This window comes from Cricetulus griseus, chromosome 4, assembly GCF_003668045.3.
Source record: "Cricetulus griseus strain 17A/GY chromosome 4, alternate assembly CriGri-PICRH-1.0, whole genome shotgun sequence".
NCBI classification, from domain to species: domain Eukaryota; kingdom Metazoa; phylum Chordata; class Mammalia; order Rodentia; family Cricetidae; genus Cricetulus; species Cricetulus griseus.
The window spans coordinates 98996609-99007782 of NC_048597.1; positions in this window are offsets into that span (position 1 = coordinate 98996609).

Genomic DNA, 11174 nt, shown 5'->3' on the forward strand with positions numbered 1-11174 from the left:
GGGAATCTTGAAGAACCTAAAGAATTATCCTCTCTAGGCCCGCAAAATGTATGTATGGAAAGGAAGAAACTTCCAGACCCTGGACCAACCCACAGCTTTAGGAACCAGGACCCAGAAACAAGACATGTGCTAGGGTAGAGAAACTGAGTCATGGCCAATCTCAAACATCTGCCTTCTCTCTCCTCTCTCTCTCTCTCTCTCTTTCTCTCTCTCTCTCTCTCTCCTCTTTCTGTCTCTCTCTCTCTCCTATTTTCTGCTGAGGTCTCCCATTGGCCAGACGGGTGACTGTTGGTTAACACAGAACAAAAGTCCAGGCAGTTTGGGGGCGGGGCAGGAGCTGGGCTGTGGACATCTAAAACATGTAACAGGTGCAGACTGCCCTCTTGCATCCCATGCATCGATGCTACCTGACCTTGTGGGTTCCTTTGTGACTGGGTTTGGCTTTTTGCCACACAACTGTGTGCTTCTGTAGGAATACAACCATGAACAAAGCAAACAATATGTTGCCCCACAGACTATGAATAGCGTATTGATGCCAGGAGTGGATTTCCCTGGAACACATGATGGTGAACCAATGTGGTCATGATGGGTCAGACAAGCTTCCTGAGATCGAAAGGAGTTCATGAGAGTGTCTTTAAGTCTAACCTCCATCACTTTTTGGAGTTAAAAATCTGTGTTTTACCACTGGACTGGGGACAGGATTAGCAAGCCGTATCAAATGGAAGCAGGAGGAAGGCGTTTCAGAGATATGGCTTCCTCTGGAAGGAGAGGCAGAACAACAGAAAACTCAAGGTGGCCAGGTGTGGTGGCACATGCTTTTAATTCCAGCACTCTAGAGGCAGGGGCAGGCTGATCTCTATGAGTTCAAGGCCAGCCTGCTCTACAGAGTGAGTTCTAAGACAACCAGGGCTTCACAGTGAAACCCTATCTGAAACAAACAAACAAACAAACAAACAAAAAGACTACTATGATCGGAAGACAAGATCCTCAGACAGATTCCAGAGCTGTAGTTCTCAACCTGTGTGTCTTAGCCCCTTTTGGGGAGGGTCAAATGACCCTTTCACGACATCTCCTAAGACTATTAGAAAACACAGATATTTACAGTATGATTCATAACAGTAGCAAAATTACAGTTATGAAATAGCAACAAAAAATAATTTTAGAGTGGGGGGGTCACCACACCATGAGGAACTGTATTAAAGGGTGGCAGTGTTGGGAAGGTTGAGAACCACTGTTCCTGAAACTTCCTAAGGGAGCAAAAGAGGGTGCAAATGAGAGAGAGAGAGAGAGAGAGAGAGAGAGAGAGAGAGAGAGAGAGAGAGGAACTCAAAACAAAACCACCCATTTCTGATTTCCTGAGCTCTCAATATGGGGATGGTTAACAGGGCTCTCTGGTTAATCTTAATTGCTGGGCTAGGGAAGGGAATTTGGGAGTAATCAGATCCCAAAACATACAGGGCTTTATAGATTAAAGCAAAGTTATCTCCTAATCCCATCAAAACGTCATAATCTTGTGTCACAGCGGCATCTAAACACATCTGATTGAGATGCCATGAGTGCCGAATCTGGGATCCATCACATCCCTGCCGTCCGGAAAGCAAATAGCCCCAAATGAGAAGATTGGATTTAGTGTGGTCTGGAGACATTTACTACAAAGGCCGGAGCCCTGGCTCCATCCCTCCCTCCCTCAGGCTTCGCAGGGGGGAAGTGCTGCTGTCCCCAGATGCGTTCCTTTGAAAGGAAAATTCCCCCAAATGGAAAGAGAGACATCTCTTTTTTCCCCCTTTTGGCTGATTGTAAAATTAATGTGTGCCTGCTGTTTAAAAAAAAAAAAAAACACAAAGAAAAAGAGAAAAGGATTTAAAAAATCTTGCCAGCACGAAAAACTGGTGTGTTTGTGCATGTACATGTGTGTATGTGTGTGTGTGCATGCATGTACACATGTGTGTCTCTGTGTGCTCTTGTACATGTGTGTGCATGTACATGTGTGTACATGTGTGTGTGCATGCATGTACACGTGTGTCTCTGTGCAATCTTGTACATGTGTGTGCATGTACATGTGTGTATGTGTGTGTGTACATGCACATATATGTGCATGTGAGGCCAGAGGGAAACCTCAGCTGTTACTCCTCAGGTGGTGTCTGCCTTGTTTTTGGAGACAGGCTCTTTCACTGGCCTGGGACTTGCACACTAGGCTAGGCTGTCTGGCCAGCAAGTCCATCTCTACCTCCCCTGTCCTGAGATAACAAGTACATGTCACCATGTCCTGCTGTTTTGTTTTCTAAATTTGGGTTCTGGGGATTAAAATTCACATGCTCTCAAGGAAAGATGTTCACTGACCAAGCATCTCCCCTAACCCTGGAATATTATCTTTCCAGGGTTCTCTCTCTCTCTAATCCTCTGGTCACATCTTTATTCTTCCTTCCAATCCCAAGACTATGAGCATTTGATGATCCCTAGCCATGTGGCTAGCATGGCTAATCTGCACCCTCATGTCTCCATCTCTCTCTTTGAACCAACCAGAAATGTCTGACAGCATTCCCCAAAGCCACAGTCCAAAGTCCAACATCCCAAGTCACTGTTCCAGCATGGCTACATGGTCACATATACAGATACATATATGACACATCACAGCCAAGAGCCTTTATTAGAGATGGGGAAGAGGGGTGCTGTGACTGCCCTCAGGGGACCCAGCATGTGACCCAAGCTCATGTCCCGTAGACTTGGGAAGTCTTTCAGTGAGTGGGTGGCTAGTTGAAGTTCAAAATGAAGGGTGTTTCCTTACAGTTTTATTTTATCTTATAGTTGTGGGTAGGTGTGGCACATGCACATGTCTGTATTACAGTGTGATGCCTTGGTACATGCATGCAGAGGCCAGAGGAGGGCATCAGGGATCCTGCTCTATTGCCCCCTGTCTATTTTTTGAGGTGGGGTCTCTCAATGAACCTGGAGCTAAGCTGGCTGTCAGCAAACCCCAGTCATCCTTCTGTCTCCACACATACCCTCATGACACTGTAGTTACGGGCAAACCCTATCACACCCAGCTTTTTACATGGTTCCTAAAGAGTCTAACTCAGGTCTTCAGGGTTACTTATATATCCCACGGAGCCACCTCAAGCCCTGGTCTCTCTCTCTCTCTCTCTCTCTCTCTCTCTCTCTCTCTCTCTCACACACACACACACACACACACACACACACACACAGAGAGAGAGAGAGAGAGAGAGAGAGAGAGAGAGAGAGAGAGAGAGAGATGAAATGACTGCTGGCAGGACATGTCACTGAACATCCAAAGCTGGTGTCATCAGAGGGAATGTTATCATCCTGCTGGACCTAGAACAAGGTCTAACAAAGGAAACAAGGCCAGGGCTTCATGCTCTGAGGACTCACTTGCTGTGAAATAATCTTTTTGTACACTATGAAGATGAGTCACTCTGATTGGCTTAATAAAAAGCTAAATAGCCAATAGCTAGGCAGGATTTCTGAGCAGGGAGGATGCTGGGAAGAAGCAGTGTCACCAGCTAGACATAGAGGAAGCAGGCTGGGCAAAATGGAGATGAGAAATGAGCACCTGGAAAAATGTAGATTAAAAATATTGGTTAATTTAACTTATAAGAGATCATTAGAAACAAGCCTAAGCTAAGGCCTAACTGTCATAATTAATATAACTCTCTGTGTCATGTTTTGTGAATTGGTAGCCCAAAGAAAAATCTATCTACACTCACCTTCCTCCTTCTCTTTCTCATATCTCTTCTTGTACCCTTGCAAGGCTCCCAAGATAGTGGCTTGGCACTAGAGACTTCGAAAAACTAACAATTGAATTCCACAAGATCAGGAGGAGGTCAAAGGTGGCTTCTGTCCCCATACCTGTTTATAGCTGACTGAAACCTCTGCTGCCTCGTGTAACACAGGACAAGCCAAAGGAGTCTCATGTGTGTGTGCCCCATCCCTTTAAGTGTACCCACTGGTCCTTGGTTCTGATAGCTTCATTACATGATTATCCAGGAAGGCAAATGTATCCCCCTTTGTGAAAATAGTCTCAGCTAGTCTCATGCAGTTAGTGACTTCACTGGCTGCTTTTGTGTGTCAACTTGACACGAGCTAGAGTCATCAGAGACAAAGGCGCCTCAGGTGAGGAAAGGTCTCCTTGAGATCCTGCTGTAAGGCATTTTCTCAATTAGTGATGAATGGGGAGGTCCAGCCCATGGTGGGTGGGACCATCCCTGGGCTGGTGGTCTTAGGTTCTATAAACAGTCTGAGCAAGCCATGGAAAGCAAGCCAGTAAGCAGCATCCCTCCATGACCTCTGCATCAATTCCTGACTCCAGGATCCTGCCCTGACTTCCTTCAATGATGGACTAAGATGTGGAAGTGTAAGCCAAATAAACCCTTTCCTCTCCAACTTGTTTTATAATCATGGTGTTTTGTCCAGAATAGAAACCCTACCTAAGACAGTGACCCTGGGCCAGAACAAACTCCTTTGGCCTGATCTTCTATCAACATCACACCTCACAAAAATGATCACTGGAATTTTAATATTGCATTATTTCTGAACAATTCAGGGAGGGAAGTGACATCTTAACAATGTTGGACCTCGTCATGTAAGCCAGCCTTTTATGTGCACCGTAGGAATGCTTAGAAATATTCTGCATGTGGGAATTATATATTTTCTATCGAGTTTGTCCCCCTTAGGCATTTTGTGGAAATTGTGACCATCGAAGCCAAGTCTATTTTTGGTGTGGAACTGCTATTGTGATGAGGAGAAATAATGATTTGTGGGTGTTTTATATGGCAGTTGGCAGCAGAACTGACCTGTTGGTTCCATTTTGATGTTTCCCAACAGCTTCTTTGTATTTCCTAGGGGGTGTACAGTGTCATCTATTTTCTTTTCTCACGTCTGTTTATTTTTAAAGGTTTATTATTTAAATTGTGTGTGTATGTGCGCGTGCGTGCACATGCACATGTGAGTGTAAGTAACCACAGAGACCACAAGAGGGAGTTAGATCCTCTAGAGCTGGAATTATAGGCAGTATTGAGTCACCTAAAGTGGGTGATGGGAACTGAACTCTGGTCTTCTGCAAAACTTTATGCTCTTAATTGCTGTATGATCTCTCCAGCCCTGTTTATTGATTTTTTTTTGTTTTTTGTTTTTCAAGACAGGGTTTCTCTGTGGCTTTGGAGGCTGTCCTGGAATTGCTCTTGTAGACCAGGCTGGTCTTGAACTCACAGAGATCCACCTGCCTCTGGCTCCCGAGTGCTGGAATTAAAGGCGTGAGTGTTTATCCATTTTTAAAATGAGTTCCCACATTGCCAAGGAAGTTCATAAAAATATTAAACATTAACAGTGATAAAATCGTTTTCTTAATTTTTAATTCCACTAAAATTCTTGTTATAAAACATCATTATATATTATTCTTCATGTGGTTTTGAGGTGACTCTCAGAACATCTTTAAAAAAACTATTCTATTTCAAGATTTGTGCAAGAAATTTTGGTGAATGGATATGGGCTATTTTTTCAAGCTCCTTTAATATATCTTAGTATACCTTTCTATACTTCAGTAGCAAATCCACCAATTAGCCAGATTCAAAAATGGGCAAAGCCCTCCAAGCAGATGTTGTTGTAAAGATGAGTGGCCAGAGAACAGGGGACGGGGGTGCTCAGCACTGTAGATCAATAGGAGATTGCAAAATCTCCAAGTAGACAGCCCCTCTCATTTGCTAGGATAGGTGGGATATTTTAAAGGAAAGACATGGATGGAGTACTGAGCAGGAAGGAAAGAGGTTGGCTCTGTGCAGTACTGGTGGGGGGTGTTAAGTTGGGGCATTGGACTCCTCAGAAAATTAAGTAGAGATCTAGCAAAGGATACCAGCCTTTCTGGCTCTGAGGATTCAGCTGAAGGACTCAGAAGGAGGATCCAAGTGTCTCTGTGCACACATGTTGAGTGCAGTACTCATGGATGTGTACAAGTAGCTTAATGCTCACTGATGGATGGATTCACAGAGCACATGGAGTGGGGGCAGTGGAAAATTGCTGTCTCCAGACAAAGAGCCATATTGCTATTTCTGTCATCAGAGAAGATTCTGGATGACATTGTGCTAAGTGAAATAATCTAGAAACTGAATACTGCATGGCCCACTGATAGTAAGAGTCTAAAATAGCAAACAAGAGAGTAAGATGGCGGGGTCTGGGGAAGGGCAATGAAGAAGATTGGCTGTGCCCATAAGAACCACAGTTTCAGGTCTGTAAGAGGAGTGAGCCCTGAAGACCTGCTCACAGTGTTTCCAGGAACTTCAATCACTTAAAGATTGGCTAAGAGGGAGGTCTATTGTTAAGTGTCTTTATTATCGCTACTAATAATGATTATGTTGAAGGTGAGAGAAATGTGTGGATGCAGTGGACATGTACACAGCGAACACAGTGTTGAGGCTCTCAGGGTTTGTGTGTGGATGCTGCCTCACTTGTCAACCAATGTTAAATACACTCAGGTATCAATAGTCAACCAGATGACAATCAAAGGGCTATACACCTAGACCATGTTTCTTTATTTCTCTCCCCTTCTTTTCTGGTATTATTTATAACCTTTCTATTGTCTTGGCTAGATTTAGTTTTAAAAATATCAATACCGAGTATTAATAATAAGTAAGAATGCTGGTTCTGTATTTGTCATCATCTTATAAATGAATAAACAGACTCCCACAGAAGTTATGTAACCTGACCAAAGTCACCAGCTAATGAGTGATGAAGATGGAGACCAAGAAAGAAGATGGCCTCACAGTCTGGGTACATAGTCAGCCATGTGCTGAAAATAAAAAGATTAAAATTGTAATCAGAGCTGTTAAATAAGGGGCCTGTCTTCCAGGAGGGCTGACTCAAAGTAATGCCACATTTATTCACTCATCCAATAAACTGTTTGATAAATCTTTGCCATGTTCCTCTCATGGCTCAGGCTCTAAGCCTGGTACATAAGGACTTGCCCACTTGGACCTTACACGTGAGACAGAGGGATGGAAAATGTTGAGAAGAAAAATAATGACATTTTTTTTGCCATAAACTACAGTGAGGACATAGCAGGTAATTTGGGTATCTGGTGGTTTTAACCTAGTTGGTCTTTCACCTGGGTTTCTCATGAACCATAAAGCTTCTATGGTTACATTCATTCTATCAATAATTATGGAGAAAGAAGCTTATGCTGGACCCTTACGTCAACCTAGAAGGTCAATAATGGGGAGACTGAGGAGAGAGAAGACTACATATGTTCCTCTTTCCACTTAGTAAGGAGGGGAAATTCTTGGACATGGTCTCTTCCTATGCCTGTTCTTGGAACTGCACTGAGACAAAAATCAGCCCATGTGTGGGGAATGACGGACTGTGTTGTGCACAGACTTCCAGGAAGGTGAGCATGGGAGAAGTCCCTATCATCAAAAGCTTGCTCCCAGAGAAACACGAACCCGACCTCATTGCCCACAGGAAGCTGAGACATTTAGCTGGTACCGGGAGACCTTTAAATCATGACATGAGGACTCTGGGCACTCTCAGATTGAAAGAGACAGGCATCAAAGTGGCTCTGCCTGGGCCTCACCTCCCCCTGTGGTCATGGGAGCCACTGAGCTGCAGATGGCCTTGCTGCCACTGCCTTCAACACGGGCCTCACTTTAGCTGGTGTCAACAGAGATGATCTCAGCCCACACGCTGCCATGTGCCCCTGGTTAGCTCACCTCCACCAACCCCGTAATCTAATCTGGGCTGCAGCAATGATTCTTCCAGGTTAAATGCATTAAAAACTGGAGGCGGAGGGCGACAGGACAGGACACGTGGGTTGTTCCAGGCGGTTGTGTTTTTTCCCTTCCTGACAAGTCTGACACCCCCTCCCCACTTCTCCAAAGCCCGATCCCCAAGAGAAGCCAGGGGTCAGAACCTCATTGGGGTAGAAGCGGGCAAAACACTAACAAAGGGAGACAGACGTTATTGGAAACACATTCTCCCACACTGTGCACTTTGAAAATCCAAGAAGGATCAAGGTGACAAATAAAGCTTCCAGTACTAGGGAGATTCCTTCTTTCCATGTTTCAACAAGAATTTGATAAAGATATTGGTGGAGTGGAGAGAGAGAGAGAGAGAGAGAGAGAGAGAGAGAGAGAGAGAGAGAGAGAGGGAGAGAGAGGGAGGGAGAGGGAGGGAGAGGGAGGGAGGGGAGGAGAGGGAGGGAGAGGGAGGGAGAGGGAGGGAGAGGGAGGAGGAGGATGAGGATGCTCTTGATGCCCTGAGAGCATCTCCATGCACATGGTTATCCATAGCATCCATCTGTCCTTCTCGACAGTGCTGCTTTGACTTCTTTTCTTCCTTCCCTTTCTTTCTTTTCCTTCCTGCAAATACATTTTCATCAGAAGACCCTGGCTTTTCCTGTCTGTGCATTGCAAACCCTGACTCAGGGCAGGGGGAACATCATACGGCTTTCTACTTCAGTGCAGTAATGCTCTGGTTCTTTGGACACTGGTCCTACCTCCCCCGCCCCCACATGCTGTACAAAATTTCCCACAGTTCCTTGAGTTCTCTTATACCCTCACTCTGGACTGCCTATTTCTCCTTGAAACATTTTGTCCCTTGTAGACTCATGCTATCAATCAGGACACTCCCACCCAGAGCCTCTGGATGGTTAAAGGAGCTCATCTTAGCACCTAGGACTGTGATAAACACTTCTACTGGGCTTCACTTGTAGGGTTTTTTTTTTTTTTCCATGCACCATGTTGGAACCTGTCTGGTTTCCTCATTCAAAACTGCTCTGTATGGAGAGTGACCTGTGATAGCATGCTTTGGCTTTGAATGAGTGAGTTTATTAAGCACATAGCAAGCAGGAACAAGAGAACAAAGAAAAGCAGCAGGTAGATAGAAGCAGCAGGCAGATAACCAAATAGCATCCGCTCAGGTATGTAACACCCAGCAGAGGTGACTGGAGGGACCTTGACTGAGAGAGCTAGCTAGGACAATATCACTCAGTCAGGCATGGACAACACGCAGCAGTAACTGACTGAGGAGATGCAGTCTTGCTGAGTTTCATATTGGGGATATCTCCCTAGAAGAGCTTCCAGCTTCCTGTTGCATTTTTATACCTCCGGGTAAATAGGAACTTCTGTTAGATGTGTTTGTCCTCTAACTCTTCTGAGGACACGATGTTTCTAATCCCTGCTTGCTGTTTTTCCCTCTTCCCGTTACACAGCCAGGAGGCCACCCTGACCCAGGACAGGGTGGATTCTAGATCACTTGACATAACCAGGCTTGAATCTGAGTCATGGGCCTCTTTGCTCCCTCGTGTCCTTTTGGCAAACCTAAACAGCGCATGAACATTTACCAATGTATTGTAGATTACAATCACAAAAAGGCCTCTCTCATTGCGTCGCTTCAACCCTGCTCTAGACTCCTTCACAAGGTCATTAACGAGCATTGGTCTCTCACATACAGAGTCACAGCAAGCAATGAATAAAATAGACTAAGCATAGCATAGGGAGTGGTGGCGACTGTGGCAAAAATGCAAAGTGCCCAAGAGTCTGGGTAGAAGGAAAAGGTCTTTACTCTTACTGCTCCAATCACTTGAATCATGGCAGTTCTGTGTTATACTCTTCTTGTGAGGGCAAAGAACAAGGTCTTCCTCTGCATCTTTGAAGGACTCATACTCCACTCTGGAATACATTGAGGTCCAGGTGATAAAATGGGAATTTGGGGGCCCGGAGAGATGGTTTAGTAGTTAAGAGCACTGGATGCTCTTCCAGAGGACATGGATTCAATTCCCAGAACCCACATGGCAGCTCACAACTGTCTGTAACTCCAGTTCCATGGGATCTGTTGCCCTTGCATAGACATACATGCAGGCAAAATCAATGCACATAAAAATAAATAAATTTTTTAAAGGGAGGAGGGGAATTTGGTAGCACAGCTGAAGGTAAAGAGACGAAGCCTTGAGGCCCAGCAGCAAAGTAGGGACAGGGTATAAGGACTTGGAAGGTGACATCTATCCTTGCAGGGTGATGTTGTTAAATCATGACAAACTCAGCAAGGATACAGAGGTCAGAAGGGCCCTGGTGGCATGAGGAAAGAGGAGAGAAACGAAGCACTGATGATAAAAAAAGACCATAAATGTGGTCCTCCTTGGGAGGAAGTAGGGTGGAGCTTGGGGATAGAAGGGACAGGGACGATATCTTTGAAAATTATTAAATACCAAGACATCCATGTCTTAAGGGAGAGTATCCCAGGAAGAGGAGATGTCAAGAGCAAAGGCCCTGGGACCAGGAGCCATCTTGGCATGTAAGGAAACAACAAAGGCCAGTGGAGACAGTATGTGAGGTTGGATAGTCTGAGATGGGTCCCTATTAACTGCTCCAAGACAGATGGGGCAGAATCTCATGGGTGAGCAGCAGGGCACAGCCTTTCCGTGAGTTTAGGAAAGGACTGCTGGCTCTGTGCTCCTGCTCTTAGCTTCACTGGTGACTCAACAGTTTGGCATTTTCCTCTGATTCTTGTCTGTTCCCAGTAACATCTCTCACACTCTTCCCTTGGGCCTGAGCCCCACCCGGCCCTGCTGAATCATGCTCCGCAGGGAGGAGTCCAGACTTGTGTGTTCTCTGAAGGATCTATGTGTGGTTTTGGGTGTGCATCACATGGTGGATACATTCACATATCTCTGTCTGTCTATCATCTATTATATTATTACAACAATCTATCTGCTAATAATCTGTATCTATTGATTTGTTGACCCATCATCTGGTAGCTACCACCTATTTGTATATCCACCTTTAATTATAGAAAAAGAAGCCCAAGGAATATCGTCTTAGTTACTTTCCTATTGCTGTGATGAAACACCATGGCCAAGGCAACTTATAAAAGAAAATGTTTAATCTTGGCCTTACTGTTTCAGAGAGGCAGAGTCCATGATGGTGGAGCAAAGATGTGGAGGCAGGAACAGCTGAGAGCTCACATCTTGATCCACGTGTAGGAGGCAGAGAGAGAGAGACAGAGACAGAGAGAGAGAGAGAGAGAGAGAGAGAGAGAGAGAGAGAGAGAGAACAGTGGGAATGATGTGAGTGTTTTGAAACCTCAATGCCTGCCCCCAGTGATGCACCTCCTCCAGCAAGGCCACAGCTCCTAATCCTTCCCAAACTGTTCCACCAACTGCAAACCAAGCATTT